The 23,238-nt window shown below is 47.7% G+C and overlaps 2 non-coding genes across 2 annotated transcripts; both read right to left on the bottom strand.

Moving 5' to 3' along the window:
* Positions 1-480: 480 nt before the first annotated feature.
* LOC114806207 lies at positions 481-618 on the bottom strand. Its single transcript, XR_003754243.1, has one exon. It is a non-coding gene; the product is annotated as a small nucleolar RNA SNORA7 (small nucleolar RNA).
* A 21,148-nt stretch (positions 619-21,766) lies between these two features.
* Positions 21,767-21,905, bottom strand: LOC114806231. The gene has a single exon (XR_003754267.1). It is a non-coding gene; the product is annotated as a small nucleolar RNA SNORA7 (small nucleolar RNA).
* Between the last annotated feature and the right edge of the window lie 1,333 nt (positions 21,906-23,238).

The following is a 23,238-nucleotide window of genomic DNA, read 5'->3' as shown; positions in this document are numbered from 1 at the left end:
GGATTAGAACCCAGGTCCTCCTGACTCACAGGCCCAAGCTCTGTCCACTAGGCCTCGCCGCTAACATAACACGACGATAGAGTTGGTAAACAAACAAATGGTGGTATTTGTTAAGCGCTTACTATGTGCAAAGCACTGTTCTAAGCGCTGGTAGACACATTCCCGCCCACAACAGACTGACAGTCTAGAGTCTAACAGTAAGATTCACTTTAAATGGGGCACCAATTCAATTAAAAAATATGATTTTATATAACTGGCCTTGCCTTATGTTGTCAAGTCCTCTCCGACCCATAACGACAACATGGGCGCATCGCTCCCAGAACACCCCACCTCCATCTGCAATCGTTCTAGCTGTGGATCCACAGTTTTAACGGTAAAACTACGGAAGTGGTTTACCACTGCCTTCTTCCACGCAGTAAACTTGAGACTCTTCCCTGGATTCTCTCCCATGCTGTTGCTGTCCTGGACAGGTGAGTTTGGACTTGTAGCAGATGGCCTTTCACTCGCTAGCCACTGGCCAAGCTAGGAATGGACTGGACAGGCCTCTGCTTGACTCTCCCTCCCATAGTCGAGACTGGTAGACTACTGGAAACTCTCCAGGTGCGACCCCGAGAGGGCCTTTCATGTAATATTTACCCCAGTAATATCCCCGAGATGACTTTAGATTTTACTGAGTTCAGATGGCTACTTTTTCCCCTTTCTATGAAGTCCTCTTTGAAATGCTTATAAATACAACTGATTGATAATAAAGACGGAAGTTCAGAGCAGTAGGTAACAGACAGTCAGTCAGGCAATCATATTTACTGAGCGCTTACTTTGAGCAGAGCACTCTACTAACTACTTCTTAGAGCTCGGTGTAACAATAAACACATATTCCCCACCCACAGTGAGTTTACAGTCTTGAAGGGGATGCAGACATCAGTATAAATAAATAAAATGACAGATCTGTACATAAGTGCTGTGGGACCGGGAGCGGGGATGAATAAAGGGAGCAAATCGGGGTGCCACAGAAGGGAGTGGGAGAAGAAAGGAGGGCTTCATCGGGGAAGGCCTCTTGGAGGAGGCGTCCCTTCAATCAGCCTTCAGAAAGGAAAGTGAAACAGGATGGCCTACTGGCAAGAGCAAAGGTCTGGGAGTCAGAAGGACCTGGGTTCTAATCCCAGCTCCACCACTAATCAGCTGTGCGACCTCGGGTAAGTCACTTCACGTCTTTGTGCCTCATTGCCTCATCTGTAAAATGGGGATTAAGACTATGAGATTACACATATAAAAATAATTATGTTATTTATTAAGTGCTTACTCTTTGCCAGGCGCCGTTCTATATGTACCTAAGTGTCGTAGGGCTGGGATGGGGGGTGAAAAAAGGGAACAAATCGGGGGGTGCAGAAGGGAGTAGGAGAAGAGGAAATCGGGGAAGGGCTCTGGTAGGAGATGTGCCTTCAATGGGGCTTTGAAGCGGGGGAGAGCGACCGCCCGTAGGATTTGAGGAAGGAGGGCGTTCCAGGCCTCACCTAGGATGTGGGTGAGGGGTCGGCGGCAAGACAGACGCGTTTGAATGGCAGAAGAATGGCACTAGAGGAGTGAAGTTGTGCGGCCTGGGTTGTAATAGGAGAATAGCAAGTAGCGAATCAGCCACTCAACCACTGACTCTGGCTAAGCCGTGAACTACTCCGAACAAGAGAAAAAGACATGGCTCTCGGGGAGAGTGTCTGTACCCCTTCGGTGTTCCGAGAGAAGGTTGATGATGTTAATTCTGTACAGTGTCATCCATCGATCCCTTCAATCTCCCCGCCCCCTACCCGGATCTCCCAAACACAGGAGCTGATTCTGCTTGTTCCAGATGGGGAGCTATGGTCCGACAGCACCCAGAAGTGTGGAATCCTACAAAGGGTGATGACAAGGCCACCTCCCTAGTCGTGCTATCTCAGCAGTTCCTCTTAGTCCACCTGTGAATATCAGTTTAGTTATAATAATGTTGGTATTTGTTAAGCGCATACTATGTGCAGAGCACTGTTCTAACCGCTGGGGAAGATACAGGGGAATCAGGTTGTCCCACGTGAGGCCCACAGTTAATCCCCATTTTACAGATGAGGTAACTGAGGCACAGAGAAGTGAAGTGACCTGCTCACAGTCACACAGCTGACAAGTGGCAGAGCCGGGATTCGAACCCATGACCTCTGACTCCCAAGCCCCGGCTGCTTCTACTTTTACCATTACCATGAGCATCTTCCCTTTCATTCCCACCACTTGCGTACGATCTGTGTCTGCCTACCTCTCGCATTAAATCGTATTTATATTTTCTGCTTTGTTCCTACTGTAGGTAAGCCATGTATCTGCCTACCTCCCACATGACAGCCCTCTGGACTCGAAGCTCATCCTCTAGACTGTAAACTTGTTATGGGCGGGAAACGTGACCGCTAATTCTGCTGTATCGTAGTCTCCCAAGCACTGATTACAGTAGTCTGCATATAGTAAGTGCTCAGAAAATACCACTGACTGATTGATTAAACTGTATCCATGATTTCCTTTTTGTTCCCATCATATGTATGCCATCTCCATCGGCTTATCTCCCCCTTGCGATTTTAAGTTTCTTGAGGGCAGAGACTACATCTTTCATCTTTCATTGTCTTCTTCCCGGGACCCAGTACAGTCCTCTTGCACACAGAAGATGCACAATAAAGACCGACAAAGATGATGATGCTAACGATGACGATGTTCTAGCCCCGCAAGCTCCCTCTAGATGGTAAGCTCCTTGTGGTCCGGGAAAGCGTCTGCCAACTCCGTTATATTTTTCTCTTCCAAGCGCTTAATACAGTTCTCTGCACAAATTCAGCAATCAGTAAATACCATTGATTGCTGACAATCAATGATGTCCTCAATCGATCAGTTGATGACAATCCCGGCTCCGCCACTTAGCTGTGTGACTTTGGGCAAGTCACTTCACTTCTCTGTGCCTCAGTTCCCTCATCTGGAAAATGGGGATGAGGACCGTGAGCCTCACGTGGGACAACCTGATTACCCTGCATCTCCCCCAGCGCTTAGAACGGTGCTCGGCACATAGTAAGCGCTTAACAAATACCAACTTTATTATTATTATTATTATTAATGATGATAATGATAACACTTAGGCCATTTTCATGCAGGACAATATTACCTCACACAAGCTCACTGTGGGCAGGGAACGTGTCTACCAACTTGGTTAAACTGCACTCCCCCAAGCCCTTAGTTCACTGCTCTGCCCACGGTAAACGTCAGCATACGTGATTGATTGACAAATACTCTCAAACCATTGCCTAGTCTTTGGGGAGAGGATCCGATTTCAAGCAGAAACCAGTTGGGCCAGGCTGTTATCAATCCAGTGGAGATGGAAAGAATCAACGTCGCTTCGGTCCTCGATTCCCACAGAGAAAATTCTCCCGCTCTTGATCCTCAAGGGTCTAGGATGCCAAAAAGGGGTAAACCATTCCTAGCGTAATTTCTTGGAGCTGAATGCCAAATGGATTATTAGCAACCCAGGCCTGTTGTGTTGGAGGGAATTAACTAAGGGTGACGCCTTTCACTAAGAAGATTAAACTGGGAAGAAAGAAAAATAATTTGGTCCCCCATGTGCTGTTCCGCCGTCTTCTTTGAAAAGGAAAAGAAGATCTCACTAAACAGGGTAACACTTGGCATCTGTTTAATGGAGAGATTACTTATAGGTTTTCGACCTCACGGGCTTTATGCACATCACATAATTTCGTCTCATTGGCAACCAACCCTGGCTTGCCTAATGTGTCACAAATAATAGGCAGATAAGGTTCTCTCTCTCTCCCATGAACCGACGCCTTATCGAGGCAGGAGACCTCGCATACCCTGATGAAATTTGGAGCTATGCCGTATCTGGCTCCCGTCCCCTCCACTCCACCGAAACTGCCCTCTCAAAGGTCACCCGTGACCTCCTTCTTGCCGAATCCAACGGCTCCTACTCTATCCTAATCCTCCTCGACCTCTCCGCTGCCTTTGACACTGTGGACAACCCCCTTCTCCTCAACACTCTATCTAACCTTGGCTTCACGGACTCCGTCCTCTCCTGGTTCTCCTCTTATCTCTCCGGCCGTTCATTCTCGGACTCCTTCCCGGGCTCCTCCTCCCCCTCCCATCCACTAACTCTAGGGGTTCCTTAAGGGACAGTTCTTGGCCCTCTTCTGTTCTCCATCTATACTCACTCCCATAGTGAATTCATTTGCTCCCACGGCTTCAACTATCACCTCTACTCAGATGACACCCAGATCTACATCTCCTCCCCTGTTCTCTCCCCACCCCTCCAGTCTCGTATCTCCTCTTGTCTTCAGGACGTCTCCACCTGGATGTCTGCCCGCCACCTAAAACTCAACATGTCCAAGACTGAGCTCCTTATCTTCCCTCCCAAACCATGTCCTCTCCCTGACTTCCCCGTCACTGTGGACGGCACTACCAACCTTCCCGACTCACAGGCCTACAACCTTGGTGTCATCCTTGACTCTGCTCTCTTATTCACCCCACACATCCAATCCGTCACCAACACCTGCCGGTCTCACCTTCACAATGTCGCCCAGATCCACCGTTTCCTCTCCATCCAAACGGCTATCGTGCTGGTACAAGCGCTCATACTATCCCCACTGGATTACTGTGTCAGTCTCTTCTCGGATCTCCCATCCTCCCGTCTCTCACCACTCCAGTCTATTCTTCATCCCACTGCCAGGATCATCTTTCTACAGAAAGGTTCTGGGCACATCACTCCCCTCCTCAAAAACCTCCAGGGGTTGCCTATCAACCTTCAACCTTCTCATGAAACAAAAACTCCTCATTCTTGGCTTCAAAGCTCTCCATCCCCTTGCCCCCTCCTACCTCACCTCCCTTCTCTCCATCTACAGCTCACCCCGTACACTCCGCTCTTCTGACGTTAACCTCCTCGTGGTCCTTCGTTCGCACCTGTCCCGCCGTCGACCCCTGGCCCACGTCCTCCCGCTGTCCTGGAATGCCCTCCTTCCCCTCATCCACCAAACTAGCTCTCTTCTCCTGTTTAAAGCCCTACTGAGAGCTCACCTCCCCCAGGAGGCCTTCCCAGACTGAGCACTCCCTTTCATTCATTCCTTCATTCAATAGTATTTATTGAGCGCTTACTATGTGCAGAGCACTGTACTAAACACTTGGAATGTATAATTCAGCAACAGATGGAGACAATCCCTGCCCAGTGATGGGCTCACGGTCTAAAGGGGGTGAACCTTTCCCTCTGCTCCTCCTCTCCTCCTCATTCCCCCTTCTCCTGCCCTCTGATCTTCCCCCTTCCCCTTCCCATAGCACTTGTGCATATTTGTATATATTATTTATTACTCTATTTATTTTGTTAGTGATGTGTATATCTCTATGATACTATTTATCTCGATGATATTGACGCCGGACTACTTGTTTAGTTTTGTTCTGTTTTGTTTTGTTTCTGTCTCCCCCGTTGAGACTGTGTGCCCATTGTTGGGTAGGGACTGTCTCTATCTGTTGCCAAATTGTACACTCCAAGCGCTTAGTACAGTGCTCTGCACAGTCACTTAACTTCTCTGTGCCTCAGTTACCTCATCTGGAAAATGGGATTGAGACTGGGAGCCCCAAGTGGGACTAGGGACTATGTCCGATCTGATTTGCTTGTATCCATCCTACTGCTTAGTACAGTGCCTGGCATAACAAATACCATTATTATTCTTCTTATTATCCCTAATTGCTACAATTCTGTCCTCCTGAACGGCCACCTTACTCGATCGATCGATCGATCAATGGTATTTATTGGGTCCTTACTGTGTTTATAGCACTATACTAAGCATTCTGGAGAATACAATGCAAGAGGTTTGGTAGAAACATCGAGGCTTATAGTCTACAGATATTTTTTTTTAAATTGCATTTAAATGCTTATATCTGAATCCGATAATTCTTCTGTATTGTACTTTCCCAAGTGTTTTATAGAGAGTTCTGACCAAAATATGTGCTCAGTAAGTACCACTGATTGATGGAAAGCAGGGATTTCGGGTAGATTTTCATTATGAGCCCCTCGAGTGCCAGAGACCATATCTAATTCCTACCTGAGTATTATTTCCCAGTGCCGAGTACAGTGCTCTGCACACGGTAAGCACTTAATGACTACGAAGATGGATTAATTGTTTGATAGCTCTATTTTGAACTGGAATTTCTGGCGGTTTTACATTATGAGGGGTTCCCTTAGGGTCAGGACCATGTCTACTTCCCACCTATTATTTCCCAGTGCTTAGTACAGTGCTCTGCACACAGTAAGCACTTAAATACTACCAAGAGCCTTACAGGCACTGTTGAGCACAGCTCCGGAGACAGCAAAACACAGCCGAGCCTGCTACCTTACATCAAGAGAGCAGAGAGGAAGAGGCTGTCGATCTTATATTGATCTTTTCAGTCACACCCACCGACGCACTGAACTACTGTCATAACGATCATCTCCCATTGTGGATTCTATAGAGATGTATTTTGAATGAATGCATTGATACCCCAGGTTTTTGACACGTCAGAGGAATCTATTATCGTGTCGGGGATTTTCCTAGTGACTGAAATTGCAGGGGAGATGGCTTTATTTCTCATTTATGAAGTACCTTTATATATCAATAAATGGCATTTATTGAGTGATTACTGTAAGCGGGACACTACTAGGAGCTTGGGAGACGCAACGCAACAATATCGCAGATCCATTCCCTGCCCTCAGTGAGTTTATAGAGAGGTCTTTGGAGAGATCTCTATTTTGCCTGGACAGAGCTCTGCGTTTTCCCATTTGAGTGGGAGGGAAGTTTCTAGAGACCTCGGATCTCTGTCATTCCCCAACACATTGCGTCCTTTCCTCCGACGAATCCACATTTGACATCTTTGTCATCTCCAGACGATGCTCATCATCCCCATCAGCAACATCACCGACAGCTTTGAAACAGGGCAGACACCTGTACTATTCGTTCACTCAATCATATTTATTGAGTGCTCACTGTCAGCAGAACACTGTACTAAGCACTTGGGAGCGTTGGATACGACAGTAAACAGACACGTTCCCTGCCACCAAGAGTTTTCAGTCTGTGGGGGAGGGGGGGGAGATAGACATTAACAGAAAGAAATAAATTAGTATTCTCATCTAGTGGAAAGAGCTTGGGCTTGGGAGGACCTGGGTTCTAATCCTGATCCTGGCACTTGCCAGCTGTGTGACTTTAGGCAAGTCACTTCACTTCCCTATGAGCCCCATGAGGTACAACCTGATCCTTGTATCTACCCCAGAACTTAGAACAGAGCTGGACACACAGTAAGCGTTTAACAAATACCATCATTATTACTATTATTCCCCTCACCCTGAACATTAAGCGCTTGGGAAGGTATAATAGAGTTGATAGACACAATCCCTGCCCTCAAGGAGTTTACAATCTAGTGGATCTTACAGTCTAGTGGCCCCTTAGTGGTCCACTCCAGGCTCCCAAAGACCGCCCCCCACAAAAACACTCATCTATATGGAGAAATAGGGGTTCAAAGACTCGAGAAACCCAACCTTCTTGATTCCCCTTCTTAGGCCTACGTTCTAAAGGAGCTGAGGACCCTACCACAGCAAATCCAGCACTTGGAAGATCATTTTCTTTGAATAAGCATCTTAGTTCAAGCTGCGCCGCTGATTCTGTGTCCAGAAAACACAAGTTCTCCTTTTGGCTCACTTTCAAGCCCATTGGATCTTCCTGGGCAAAGAGAAGAACCATCCTGGATGCTCTCAAGCTATTCCACCCAGGCATGATGGGAGATTCCCTCCAGGGCCCACTATAAATAACTAGGCATTATTATATGTTAAATGCACGTGTAATCTTTCCTCATTAGTGGACTCCTCAAAACAAGCCAAAACCTTCAGTGCCTCCAAAACACCCAGGAGAAAAATCAATTAAAACTGATAAGTATATCTGAACAGCAGATGTCTTGGGCATCTTGCATAGAGTTACTGCACTAATTAGGACACGCGCACACACACTCACACACACAAAACCACTACACAATTCACTGCAGCTAGGAGATCCTTCCCCAGCATAAGCAAAAATTTCTAATGTGGGTCAGCAATAAAAACATATTAGGTTTTTAAAAGAAGAATATTTTTAGGATAAATTTGTTGAAGAAAGGTGAACATCTCTTTGCCAACACAGCAGATTCTCTCCCTACCAGCTGCACCGTCCAAATATATCTTTCATACTTTAAAGGATTTCTCCCCCCCAGTCTAATGAAATTCGGCTAATAACACGTCTGCCCTGAGCTCCATGGCGTAATTATGGATTTGGGAAAACAGGGAAGCTGGGGATTCTGTGGTGGGAAGATTAATGTTGGTTTATCCTTGAAGGACTGGAGTCTGGTTTGATTCAGACTCATAACTACCTTCTAACCAGGATTCTCTCAGGGGGTTTAATCAATCAATCAATCAATCAATCAATCATATTTATCGGAATGCTTACTGTGTGCTCACCACCTTAATAAGAATTTGGGGAATACAATCTAACGGGGTCGGTAGACGGGTTCCCAGCCCACAACGAGCTTACAGTTTAGAATCAATGACCTGTCCCCCCAAGACTCCCATTTTGCTTTCTCGTGAGAAGGTGGCTGTTTGCTGATGTCTGAGATTATTAATACCTGGGGAAGGAGCATGCCTAATGGGTAGAGCAAGGGCCTGGGAGTCAGAAGGACCTGGATTCTAATCCCAGCTTTGCCACTTATCTGCTATGTGACCTTGGGAAAGTCACTTCACTTTTCTCTGGGCCTCAGTTACCTCCTACGAGCCCCATGTGGGACAGGGACTCGGTCCAACCCGATTTGCTTATATCCACCCAAGCACTTAGAAGAGTGCTCAGCACATAGTAAGCACTTAACAGATACCATCATGATCAGATCCAGATGGCCCATGCATCATTTCCATGTCCTTTAGGGACCCCTGAGGGAGATTTTTGAAAAGTCTTTCAGGTCTACCCTTTCTGTCAGAATAGGATGCTGCTCCTTTCCTCTTGGAGTTGGGATTCCTGTAACGTTTTTCATCTAGACCTAGCAACACCCACCCACCGTGCCTTCTGGGTCCTGGAACTCAAGTCTGTTTTCTTTATCCACCCGGGAAAGTTATTTCCCTCTCTTTGCCTCACACTGCAAATCAATCAATCGACCAACCATATTTAGTGAGCCTTTACTATGTACAGAGCACTGGGAGAGCACAATGCATCAGAATTAGCAGACGCTTTCTCTGCCCACAGTGATACAGAATGTGATATAGATATATCACATATATCTGTGATATAGAACCATGTGCTGAAGATGACATGCAGTCACAAAACGCTTCCCACAATCAACAAAACTCCAAGGACAGATATTTAGCTTCACTGTGGTTTAGTGAATCGAACACGGGCCTTGGAATCAGAAGGACCTGTGTTCTAACCCCAGCTCTGCTCCTTGTCTGCTGTGTGACCTCTGGCAAAGCGCTTCCCTTCTCTGGGGCTTATTTACCTCATCTGTAAAACAGAGATGAAGACTGTGAGCCTCATGTGGGACATGGACTGTATCCAACCAGATTAGCTTGTACTTACCCCAGAGCTTAGAACAGCGACTGGCACATAGTAAGTGCTTAACAAACACCAAAAAAAAAAAAAGAAAAAGGAAAACTGAATTTACACTAAACAATCCCCGAAGACTTTTCTTGACCCCCCATCTCCCTCCCCTCATCCCTGTTCAAATTTTCTGACCTGAGCCTCCATCCCCCACCTTCACTTCCTCCCCACTAACTCTCTCCTTTGGTCCTCTACAATCTGTTTCTTTTTGACTTTTGTCTTCTGCGAACACACTTAACCAAGATTTCCAATATCCTCGCATGTACGTATGCGGTATGTTCTTGTCCATTAATATGAAGGTTCACCTAGGAGAGGGAGAATGTGGCCAATTTTATCATAGTCATTCAAGAAAGCCATCAGTGGCATTTACTGATGGTACTTTCCCAAGTGATGAGTACAGTGCCCTGCACACAGTAAGAGCTCAATAAATCCCATCGTTGATGATGTACTATGTGCAGAGAATTACACTAATCACTTGGGGGAGTACAAACCAACAGAATTGGTAGACCTGATTCCTTATGGAGCTTGCAATTTACCATTCGCTTCCAAACATCTAGCTTCATTCCACCAAGGACACCCTTAAAAGTCTAAAGGCATGGGGATGTAAAGCAAACAGAGTCCAGCCAGAAGCAAAATTATATCTAACAGGAGAGAAAAAGAAACTCAGAGATGGAGAAATATATATCCGCCACCGATAGAACCCTCTAAACCGTAAGCTTGCTGTTGGGCAGGGCACGTGTCTACCAACTTCATCCTATTGTACTCCCCCCAAGCACCGGATACAGTAGGCACTCGATACGTAACACTGGAAGATTGCTAGAACAGATTCTCACGGGATTAAATTAGTAGTGAATTTGTGCGCTGCCTAAGCCTGGAGATGCAGTATTGACCATGGGGCAGGAGGTAGAGGTCTGGATCGTGGCTACTGTTTTAAGGGCAAGTGGGAGCGGTAACAAGAAGCCCAGAAATTCACTCATTCAATTCTATTTATTGAGCACTTAGTGTGTGCAGAGCGCTCTACTAAGGGCTTGGGAGACTAAGACATGACAATATAACTGTTACATTCCCTGCCCACTCTCTGGCATTAGAATTGACTCTACTCCGAGTCAGTCAGGTTTAATGAATTTAATGAGGGCTTATTGCGTGCAGAGCACTGCGCTGAGCACTTGGGAGAATACACTCTAACAATAAACAGATACGTTCCCTTCCCATAAGCAGGCGATGCCATCCACCCTTGCTAAGAATGAGCTTCTTACCATCTCTGCCCATAGGGGGAATTATCATTATCAATATGCAGTCAAAAATGATTCTTTCAGGAGCGATGTTTTCGGTGTAGATGCTCCAATGAATAGACGTGTCTGCTGCTCTGTTGTGTTTTTTTTTTTTTTTTTGGTTCATTCTGTTCAGGGAAAATGTCCAGACTGAATCAGAGACAGAAACCTACTGAAATGAGGTAATGCAGCCTTGGTTGGTTACGTAAGGTCAGCCATCTTCCCTCTGCTGGAGTAGTGACTGCAGCCAGCTCCAAACCTAGCGGTGAAATCAATCATTCCGATCTGTTCGGCAGGAACAACGGAGCCCCGAAGAAGCTACGTGCCTCCCCTAGAATGCGTTTTTAGACTCTGGTTGAGGCAAATTAAAAGAAAAAGTACCTCAAACAAATATTCAAGTTGGAGAATTAATAGTGAGACTATGTAGTAAAACATGGAACATATCTGAAATGATTAGCTCACATCAGCTAATAAACAGCATACCTTTTCCCTTTGAAGAGTGATTTTCACTCTGGGACAGATCTGAAAATGATATTATTTACACCAATAACCATTTACTTGGCTTTACCTGCCGTTCTTAGAGATATTCTGTTTGAACAGTAAATTTTCCCTCGGCTTACACTTCCTGAGCCTGGAGTAAGGTCTGATGCTTTAATCTGTATTTTGTGGGGACAGCGGTGTACAGATAATAGAGAAGCAGCGTGGTCTAGTGGATAGAGCAGGTACCAGGGAGTCGGAAGGACCTCGGTTCTAATCCCGTCTCTGCCGGTTGTCGGCTGTGTGACCTTGGGCTAGTCACTTTACTTCGCCGTACCTCAGCTCCTTCAACTGTGAAATGGGGGTTACGACTCTGAACCCACTATGGGAAAGGGATTAGGTCCAACCTGGCAAATTTGTAGCTACCCTAGTGCTTAGTAGAGTGTCTGGCGCACAGCAGGTGCTCAACGGATATTATTATACAAGAGTCCTGTAGTTTCTGTCTCTTTCTTGCCAGGGACAGATCGGCTTCTCGGTATCAGTGAGTGCATGTCATCCCTCCTCCTTCGGAGAGCTTGCCTAATTGACCAGAAATGTCACAGCTATTTGTGTTATCTGAAAGCAAGGTCAGGGAGTGAAACAGGAGAAGCAAATAAGGAGAGAGCCTCACCTTCAATGAAACCGGTTTTGTTCCCCAAATCTGATGATGATGACTGTATTTGTTACGTGTCATGCACTGCTATAGTGAACTCTCCCAAGAGCTCAGTACAGTGCTCTGAACACAGTAAGCACTCAATAAATACTACCGATTGATTCATCATCATGCCAGACACGGTCCCTGGCCCACGTGGGTCTTACAGTCTAAGGGAACGGAAGAACGGGTATTTCGATCTCATTTTACAGATAAGGACCCAAAGGAACGGAGTATTTTAGCGACTTGCCCATTATCGCACGGCAGGCCAGTGGCCGAGTCAAGATTAACATTATGGTGTTTGTAAAGAGTTAACTATGCGCCAAGCACCGTTCTAGGCATTAAGGTAGTTAATCGGGTCGGACACAGTCCGACAGCCCCACATGGGGCTCGCAGCCTAAGTAGGAGGAAGAACGGGTATTGCATCCCCATTTTACAGATGAGGAAACAGAAGCACGGTGACGTTAAGTGACTTGCCGAAGGTCACACGGCAGGAAACCGGCAGAGCCGGAATTAGAACTCAGGCCTCCTGACTCTCTGTGCTCTTTCCGTTAGTCCACCCTACCTCACCCCAGGTCTCTCGAGAAGGGATCGATGGTACTGATTTAGTCCTGACTTCGTGCAGAGTACGGCTGGCTCAGTGGCTGACCAGACGAGGGAATGTTCAGGTGGCCAGATCCAGGCCCTGATGGGAAGAAGGAGACTCGGTGCTGACCAGAAGAGCTTGCCACCTGTTGCTTCTCCCGAAGAAACCGTCCTTGAAGCCAGAAAAAAGCTGTCCAGTAAGAGGATGGCTCCTATGGTCTCCGATTACATCGTGATTGGTGTTTTTCTCTTTTTCAGTGTTCAGCAGTAGGCTGGCAGACCTTTCCTAACTTTTTCTCTGCACTGGGACATGTGTCTGTCAGGAAGTAAGACTCGGAGTCTGTGTCATGAGAAAACCTCCCACACAGCAGGAAACTCACTGGAGAAGGAGCAGGAAAGCAGCTTTCTCTACTCTCTATCTCCTTTTTTTTTTTGGCTCTCCCTTCTCTTTCGGCTTCTCTGTCTCTTTGCCTCTATCTCCTCTTTCCTCTGGCTCTCCCCTCTTCCTCGACTCCCCTCTCTCTCTCTCCTTGCCCCATCTCTCTATTTCTGTCTCAGTCTTTCCCTCCTCTCTCTTACTTTCTCCCCTCTCTCACTCTCTCTCCTCTGATTTTATACCCTTTAAAACTATGCCAAGGGGCCAGGTGGCATAAAGGAAGAGGGAAATGGCGGGAGGGAGGGGGGAGGAAGGGATCGTTCTTTGATTGACAGCAGCTTTGATGAGATTATTCACAATTCATGAATATGCTTGAGGAAGAGGCCGGGGAAAGCAGGCTGGGAGAGTTCACGGGTCGGGGAGGAGGGAGAGGAGGGTGTTCACAGCCCAAGCGCCCCAAAAAGCAAATCTTCAATCACGAGGTCAGGGGTCCCCTCCTGCAGCTAAAGGGGATGACACTCCATCCTTGAATACCTCAGGAAGAAATGCAAATCCATTACTGGCTTCCAAAGAGCAGTGGGAGTTAGAACTCTGTGAAATTGCCAGACTCCACTCAGGAGGGGACTGTTTGCGTGAGGATAAAAAGAGAAGGTTTACATCTAGCCAGAGGAAAAAAAAACAAAAAGAAGTGACTCTTCATTCCCCATCTCCCCCTCAACCCTGTAGGTGAACGAATAAAGACGCCCACCTCCTCGACCCACTTCCAACGGGAGGGTCATTCGTCGGTATTTATTGTGTGCGGAGCACTGTATTAAGTCATCGGGAAAGTACAATGCAACTATGAACAGTCACATCCCCTCCCCACATGGAGCTTACGGTCTAAGGTGTGACTCCTGCCCTAAAGTTGAATTTCAGGGAGGCAGACTCGGGCCTTCCGGCAGAATACGGATCGGTGGGAAGGTGTCTCTGGAAGAACTCCCGGAATTTCGTGGAGTCGCTAAACTAGCATCGACCACCTGATTGCAGAGATCGGGGGGAACTGGGGAGAATGCAAAGACGGGAAAGAGTTGGCTTATATACTGATAGCTGGGGCTTTTTTTCCACTGGGATGCACCAGATCAGAGTCCCGGTACCACTTGTAAGAGTAGTAATAGAAGAAATAGTAGGAAGAGTCACCTCTCCGGGTCGCTCCCGGAGAGTTTCCAGGAGTCTACCGGTCTCGACAACCGGGGGGAGAGAAGCGGAGGCCTACCCGTTCCATTCCTAGCTTGGCCAGTGGCTAGCGAGCGGAAAGCCATCTGCTACGAGTCAAAACTCACCCGTGGTGGGCAAGAGCGGCACGGGAGAGAGTCGAGGGCGGAGCCTCAGGTTTACTGCGCGGAAGGCGGCCGTGGCAAACCGCTTCTGGATTTTGAGCAAGACGACTCTCTGGATCCACCTCTAGGACGGCCGCGGAGGCCGGGGGGACCTCCCGGGACAGGCCCGTCCGAGGCGTCGCTACGGGTCGGACACGACCCGACAATCACAGCAGCGGGAATAGTAGAAATAATAGTAATGGACGCGGTATTAATATTAGTAACGGTTGTAGCAGCAGTAATAATAAAAATTGTAGTAGCGCTCAGCGCATAGTGAGCGCTTTACAAATACCATCATTATTAGTAGGAACAGGCCTAGCCCCCCTTTCTCTCTGCTCTCCCTCCCACCCACCCCCTGCTCTCTCCCCTTCCCCTCAGCACTGTGCTCGTTTGCATATATTATCCATTACCCTATTTATTTTGTTAACGAGGAGTACAACTCCTCGATTCTATTCGTCTCGATGATGTCGTCTTGTTTTCGTTCCGCTTTGCTCCGCCGTCCGTCTCCCCCGTTTAGACCGTGAGCCCGTCGTCGGGCAGGGACGGTCCCCATCTGCGGCCGAAACGTCCGTTCCAAGCGCAGAGTTCTGCGCTCCGCACAGAGGAAGCGCTCATTAAAGACGACTGAATAAAAGAATGAATGATAGCATCGGAAGCAGCGGTAGAATCGATAGAGCTAGTAGTAGTGGAATCGTCATAGAGGTAATAATATTAGTAGTGGAAGTTCTGGTAATAGTAGAAATAATCGCATTACTGATCGCAGAAGTATGATTTGCATTGCGCGTCGGCACGCTCACTTCTCTTCCCTAAAACCAGCCTCCTCACTGTATCTCCATCTCGTCTAGCTCCCTGCTGACCCTTTACCCCCTCACAGTCTAAGTGGGAGAAAGACCAGGTATTGAATCCCCATTTTACAGATGAGGAAACCGAAGCACGGTGACCTTCAGTGACTTGCCGAAGGTCGCACGGCGGGAAACCGGCAGAGCGGGAATTAGAGCTCAGGCCTCCTGACTCTCTGTGCTCTTTCCGTTAGTCCACCCTACCTCACCCCAGGTCTCTCGAGAAGGGATCGATGGAATTGATTTAGTGCTGACTTCGTGCAGAGTACGGCTGGCTCAGTGGCTGACCAGACGAGGGAATGTTCAGGTGGCCAGATCCAGGCCCTGATGGTTCTCTCCCCTGAAAGCAGCCTGCTCGCCTTATCTCCATCTCGTCTATCTCCGTGCTGAGCCCTTCCCCACATCCTGTCTCCGGCCTGGATCCCGTTCCCGCTTCGAATCCCGGCTCTGCCACTTGTCGGCCGTGGGACTGCGGGCAAGTCACGTCACTTCTCTGGGCCTCAGTTGTCTCATCTGTAAAATGGGGATTAACTGCGAGCCTCATGTGGGTCAACCCGATTACCCTGTATCTCCCCCAGCGCTTAGAATAGTGCTCTGCACGTAGTAGGCGCTTAACAAATACCAACATTATTATTATAATTATTATTCATATACAGCAAACCGTCGCTCTCCCCGTCTTCAAAGCCTTATGGAAATCCTATCTCCTCCCAGAGGCCTTCCCTGAGTAAACCGTCATTTTTCCCATTCCCTCTCCTTTCTTCAGCACCCCCGCTCTGGGATTTGTATCCTTTATTCATCCCACCGTCGGCCCCACAGCACACCCAAAATTTATTTGAATGTCTACCCCCCCCCCATGCTGTAATAATAATAATGATAACGTTGGCATTTGTTAAGCGCTTACTATGTGCCGAGCACTGTTCTAAGCGCTGGGGAAGACACAGCGTAATCGGGCTGTCCCACGTGAGGCTCACAGTCTTCATGCCCATTTTACAGATGAGGTAACTGAGGCACCGAGAAGTTACGTGACTTGTCCAGAGTCACACAGCTGACAAGTGGCGGAGCTGGGATTAGAACCCATGACCTCTGACTCCTAAGCCTGTGCTCTTTCCACTGAGCCATGCTGCTTCTCAATGATAATGGCATTTGTTAAGCAGTTACTATGTGCCAAGCACTGTTCTAAGCGCTGGGGCAGACACGAGGTAGCCGGGTTGTCCCACGTGGGGCTCACAGTCTTAATCTCCATTTTACAGATGAGGGAACTGAGGGCTCAGAGAAGTTTAGTGATTTGCCCGAGGTCACACAGCTGACAAGTGGTGGAGGCCGGATTAGAACCCACCACCTCTGACTCCCAAACCCGGGCTCTTTCCACTGAGCCACGATGTGGGGGTGTAAGCTCCTTTTGGGCAGGGGACACGTCTACCAACTCTGCGGTGTTGTACTCTTCCATGTACTTAGTACAGTCCTCTGCACATAGTAAGCACTCCCTAAATATAATTAATTGTAGTAGTGATAATAATAGCAATAGAAGAGTAATAGTGGTAGAAATAGCAGCACTTGGGAGTAAGAGGTCGTGGGTTCCAAACCTGGTTCTGCCACTTATCAGCTGTGTGACTTTGGGCAAGTCACTTCACTTCTCCTCAGTTACCTCATCTGGAAAAGGGGGACGAAGACTGAGCCCCACGTGGGACCACCTGATTCCCTTGCATCTACCCAGCGCTTAGAACAGTGCTTGGCACGTAGTAAGCACTTAACAAATCCCAAATTATTGCCATTAGCAGCAGCAGCAGCAATAGGAGTCACAGTAGTAGTAATAGAGAAGCAGCCTGGCGTAGCGGAAAGAGCCCAGGCTCGGGAGTCAGAGGATGTGGGTTCTAATCTCGGCTCCGCCACCTGTCCGCCACCTTGGGCGAGCCACTTCACTTCTCTGTGCCTCAGTTACCTCATCTGTAAAATGGGGATTAAGACTGTGAGCCCCACGTGGGACAACCTGATTCCCTTGTTTCTACTCAAGTGCTTAGAACGGTGCTTGGCACATAATAAGCGCTTACCAAATACCGTAATTATTATTAGTAGTAATATTCTGTGAGTGCTCACTAGATCAGCTCCTTCAGGGCAGGGATTGTATCCACCAAATCTGTTCTACTGTACTTTCCCAAGCACTCAGTGCAATGTTCTGAACCCGGTAAGTGCTCAGTAAATACCACTGACTTATTGATCAGTGCAGTGCACTGTACTAAGAGCTTGGGGAGCGCAAAACCAGTCATGAATCACTCCCTGTCCCTAGGTAGCCTACTCTCTACTGGGGGTGATAGATTTCACAAATATATCGCTAATGTTCTTGTCTGTCCGTCTCCCCCGATTAGACCGTCAGCCCGTCAGAGGGCAGAGACTGTCTCTATCTGTTATTACATTCCAAGCGCTTAGTACAGTGGTCTGCACATAGTAAGCGCTCAATAAATACTATTGAATGAATGGATGAATAATGGAATGTACGATTGACTGAAGATATAAGATTGAGCTCTGAGGATGAATATAAATGAGATCGACGAGAAGCTTACGGAGGGTGCTCAATAAATGTCAGCAGCGGGATAGCAAACGGCTGGAGAAGCAGCGTGGCTCAGTGGAAGGAGCACGGGCTTGGGAGTCGGAGGTCATGAGTTCGAATCCCGGCTCTGCCACCTGTCAGCTGGGTGACTGTGGGCGAGTCGCTTCACTTCTCTGTGCCTCAGTTACCTCATCTGGAAAAGGGGGATTAACTGTGAGCCTCACGTGGGACATCCTGATGACCCTGTATCTACCCCAGCGCTTAGAACAGTGCTTGGCACGTAGTAAGCGCTTAACGAGTACCAACATTATTACTAAGGAACGAGAAGTGGAGGAAGGGAGCCCTCCCCTCCTCCCACTTCAATTGTTTGCTTTCCCATTTTAGACTCTCACCCCCTCACTCCGCCTCCTCACTCCATGACTGACAGCTGGAAACAGATAATTTTGGAGCCGCCTGTGTAGAGGACCACGAGAAGCTGGGCAGAAGACAAAGGAAAGGATTTGGAAAGATGGGGTAAAATTATCACTAGTAAAAATATAGCGTGAAGGAGAGAGTAAAATAGAAAAACCTTAGTAAGAATTGGGAGCAGGGGTTTCAAACGTTACTTTCCCTACCTTATTCATTTTTATTTTATTTTATGGAATTCATTCCATGCCTACTGTGTGCCGAGCAGCTTACTAAGGGAAAGTACATCACGACAGAAACGATAGATGCGGTCCCTGCTCACAAGAAGCTTGCAATCTACAAGGAGAAACGGACCGTAAAACCGCTAAGGGTAAAGATACCTGTGATATATTTTCATTCAATCATCCGTTCATTCAACCGTATTTATTGAGAGCTTATTTTAATATCCATCTGTCCCAGCTATGAGTCTGTCTCCCCTTTGCAGACTGGGATCATGTCTACCGGCTATATTGTACACTCAGCGTGGCTCAGTGGAAAGAGCCGGGCTTGGGAGTCAGAGGTCATGGGTTCGAATCCCAGCTCTGCCACTTGGCAGCTGTGTGACCGTGGGCAAGTCACTTCACTTCTCTGTGCCTCAGTCCCCTCATCTGGAAAATGGGGATTAACTGTGACCCTCCCATGGGACAACCTGATGACCCCGTATCTCCCCCAGCGCTTAGAACAGTGGTCTGCACATAGCTTACCAAATACCAAACAAACAAATACCAAACAAATCGAAACATTATTATTATTATTACACTCCTGAAGGTTTAATCCAGTGTTCTGCACAAAGTAAACAAAAATCAATCAAATGTACTTATTGAGAGCTGAGTTTGCTCCATGTTTTACTAGATGTTACATATTTTTCTAGTTGATGGGTCACATTATACCAGGACCAGAGGCTGCCAATCAAGTTTCCTATTTTCCCCGATGATCCATCCGCACTGACGTCACGTGTCTCAAGCCACGTATGTCTCATATCTTCCCCTCTATCCCTCGACTTCCCCGGTTCTCTTCCCTTTTTTGTCCTAACTCCTCCCCAATAAGCAACTTGACCCTAATAATGACAGTAACAATAACTGGTATTTGTTATGTGCTTACCGTATATCCGACGCTATACTAAACTCAGGGGTGGATACAAGGAAATCGATATGGAAGCAGTCCCTCTCCCGCATGGGATTTACAGTCTTAATCCTCACTTTACAGACGAGGGAAGTGAGGCCCAGAGAAGTGCAGTGACTTGCCCAAGGCCACCCAGCCGACGAGAAGGCGGAGCCGGAATTAGAACCCGTGACCTTCTGACTCGCAGGCCCGTGCTCCATCCGCTACACCATGCTGCTTCTTTCCATCTAACCCCTATTTGCCAGACAAAATGCAAATATGCAGGGACTGCACAGTTGCAGAAATAATGCATGATAACTAGTGGTTAGGGCAGGGCAGCTGCAGTGCATGATGTTTCACTTCTTTTCCTTCTTGACCTTCTTAATTTATTTTTTCTTTTAATATGGGATTTGTTAAGCACATATCATGTACCAGGCACTTTTCTGAGCGCTGGGGCAGATACAAGATAATCAGGTTGGACACAGTCCTCGTCCGACGTGGAGCTCAGAGTCTTAATCCCCATTCTGCGGATGAGGTGACCGAGGCCCAGAGAAGCAAAGTGGTTTGCCCAAGGACCCACAGTGGACAAGTGGCAGAGCCACGATTAGAATCCAGTTCCCCATGACTTCCAGGCCCGAGTTCCATCCACTAGGCCACACCGCTTCTTCTCGGTGAAAAAATAGGTCACGGGGAAACCTTTATCAGCAGGAGGTGGTCTTGGTCTGGGTAGGGGAGACAGGCTTGGTTTGTAGGCCTTCTGTTTAGTTTCCACTAGCTCTCCTCTCTCGCGACCCCTGCCCAAACTACTGTCGTTTTCAGAGGCGGCGATTTTCCTCCGAAGACCCCAAAGCATTTGAAAAGAGGAGCGAACCGACCGAGGCTTGGCCCCAGGAGCATGCGAGTTCCATATGACTTATGTAAGCATGTCTGAGGTAAATACATCCTTCAACAAGCAGGAGCTATTAAAATTCTTCAGGCATACACCTTGATAAATTGAAATGTATCCAGAAGGGAGTAATCAAGGGCTTTGTTTGTGGACAGGAGACACCTTCGGTAGGGCCTCAGAGAGGAAGGGAGGGGAAAAGGAATTCATGCCTTAAATTAGCTTGGAGGACTGGATGGAGGGGAATCAATTTTCCCAGGCACCATCACCTCAGGCATGGAACGGGACTGAATCTCATCAGAGATCAATATTGGCTTCTCCAAGTCCCCGTGCCTCAGCTGGACCCAGAGAGATTGGTGGAACCAGAGAAGCGGGGTTGGGGAGTGAATGAACATCTTAGGTCAAATGGAAAAGGTGTCCAATTCAGACCAAAACGACGGGGTTTTTCCACTATGAAGGAAAGTTTGCTTTTCCTTGAGATGCTCTACTTTCAAAAAGGGCCTTTTTTCTACTGAGGGAAGTTCCTAGGAGAGATTTCTGCTCCCTCTGGGGTTGTGGGAGGGGAAGAAAATGCAACAAACGTCAAAAATCAACTGGTCGACAGTCTGCTGTGTGACCTCGGGCAAGTCGCTTCATTTCTCTGTGCCTCCGTTACCTCAGCTGTAAAATGGGGATTGAGACTGTGAGCCCTATGTGGGACAGGGACCGTGTCCAACTCGATCTGCTTGTCTCTTCCCCAACGTTTAGTTCAGTGCCTGTCACATAGTAAGCGCTTAACGCATACCACAATTATCATTAACTAGGGTACAAACTCTCGGAGTGGGAAAAGCAAAGTGAAAGGGAGAAAAGGAGAGAATCGCAGTGCCCCGGAAAGAAAGAACCCTGGACTGAGAATCAGGAAACCTGAGTTCTAATCCCAGTTCCGTTACTTTCTTGCAATGTAACATTGAGCAAGTCACTTGGTCAATCGATTTATAGAGCACCTACTGTGTGCAGAAAACTGTACTAAACTCTTAAGATAAAACAGTATATCAGATTTGGTGGACACGTTTCTTGCCCCCAGTGAGCTTACAGCCTAGGGGAGAGAACTTCTCTGGACCTCAGTTTCCTCATCTGAAAATGGAAGCATCATGGCATAACGGATTGAGCACGGGCCTGAGAGTCAGAGCTCATGGGTTCTAATTCCGCCTCGGCCACTTGTCTGCTCTGTGACCTTGGGGAAGTCACTTCTCTGTGACTCCTCTCCCTCATCTGTAAACGGGGATTGAGAGTGTGAGCCCTAACTGGTACAGGGACTGGGTCCAACCCTATTTGCTTGTATCCACCTGGCGCTTAGTACAGCGCCTGCCGCCTCTTGTCTTAAGCTTTCGAGTCGACGCCCACCCAGAGCGACACCACGGACACATCTCTCCCAGAACACCCCACCTCCATCTGCAATTGTTCTGGGGGAGGATCCAGAGAGTTTTGTTGGTAAAAATGCAGAAGCGGTTTACCATTGCCACCTTCCGCGATGTAAACTTGAGTCTCCGCCCTCTACTCTCTCCCAAGCCGCTGCTGCCCAGCACAGGCGAGTTTTGCTTGTAGCAGATTGCCTTCCACACTCTAGCCACTGCCCAAGCTCGGAATGGAATGGATAGGCCTCTGCTTGACTCTCCCTCCCGTAGTCAAGACTGGTAGGGTACTGGAAACTCTCCAGGTGCGACCCCCGAGAGGGGGGGCCTGACACAGAGTAAGTGCTTTGCAAACACCATCATCATTATGATTATTATTATTATCAGATTGCAAGCCCCAGGTGGGACATGAACCGTATTTGACCTGATCGTCTTATTTGCTATTGTTCTTGTCCGTCCGTCTCCTCCGATTAGACCGTGAGCCCGTCAAAGGGCAGGGACTGTCTCTATCTGGTACCGATTTGTCCATCCCAAGCGCTTAGTACAGTGCTCCGCACATAGTAAGCGCTCCATACATACTTTTGAATGAATGAAATCGGCTTCTATCTAGAACCCCAGCACTCAGTACAGTGGTTGGTCATGGAGTAATTGCTTAAAAAAAATTACAGTTATTCTTGTTAATGAGTCTCTATGCCCCTGCCTTCAGCAAGTAACTTTTTAGAGCGTGGATCTCGGGTTTCCGGTGACATTAAAGAAAACCCTCATCCTGGTCTTCCAGTCCGGCTCGGATCCAGAGCACAACTTTCGGACGGACAAAATGCTCTTTAGTAATCCAGTGTGACAGTAATGCCATTCCATGTTGGGAGAAAGAATTTATAGAGCCTTAATGCCCCGTGCCTCAGCTGGAAGTTACGCTAGCAATCTCCCCACCACTTTCAGGAAAGGTGATCATTTGCACAATCTCAGCAACTCTGTTTGACAAGGGCCACTCAGATCAGAAGTATCAGGGATCCTCACTCTTCCTCTGGGTCATAAAGAGGTTTAGAGTAATTCCCGGGAGTGGGCGCTTCAGGTTTGGAAATCAGATGTCGTAGGATTTGAGGAGATAGATCTACTAAGGAAATGCAGCAAGCTTCTCCCTCACTCAACCCTCCTCCCTCTCCCTCTTCCCCTTAGCTTTCTTCCTCCGTGCCTTCGGCTACGAGAAGCGAGGCTGACAAAATGGCCTCCCCTTTCTTCCACTGGCCCCTGGAGGATGGTTTGCAGGGGTAATGATGATAACTGTAGTATTTAATAATTATGTTATTTGTTAAGCACTTATATGCCCAGCACTGTTCTAAGCGCTGCGGTAGATATGAGGCGATCAGATTGTCCCACATGAGGCTCGCAGTCTTAATCCACGTTTTAGAGAGGAGGTAACTGAGGCAACAGAGAAATTAAGTGGCTTGCCCGAGGCCACGGAGCCAACGAGTGGCGGAGCTGGGATTAGAACCCATGTCCTCTGACTCCCAAGCGCGGGCTCTTTCCATTAAGCCACGCTTCTTCTCATGAAGCTCGTCGCTTTCTACTAGCCGATCGCTGCATTGAGCTCTGAGGTAGATATTGAGATCCGACACAGTTTCTGTTCCACATGAACTCACAGTCTAAGTAAAAGGGA

This window comes from Ornithorhynchus anatinus, chromosome 21 (assembly GCF_004115215.2).
Source record: "Ornithorhynchus anatinus isolate Pmale09 chromosome 21, mOrnAna1.pri.v4, whole genome shotgun sequence".
Classification (NCBI taxonomy): Eukaryota; Metazoa; Chordata; class Mammalia; order Monotremata; family Ornithorhynchidae; genus Ornithorhynchus; species Ornithorhynchus anatinus.
The sequence above is the reverse complement of the archived record's forward strand: the minus strand, read 5'-3'. Positions and strand labels throughout refer to the sequence as shown.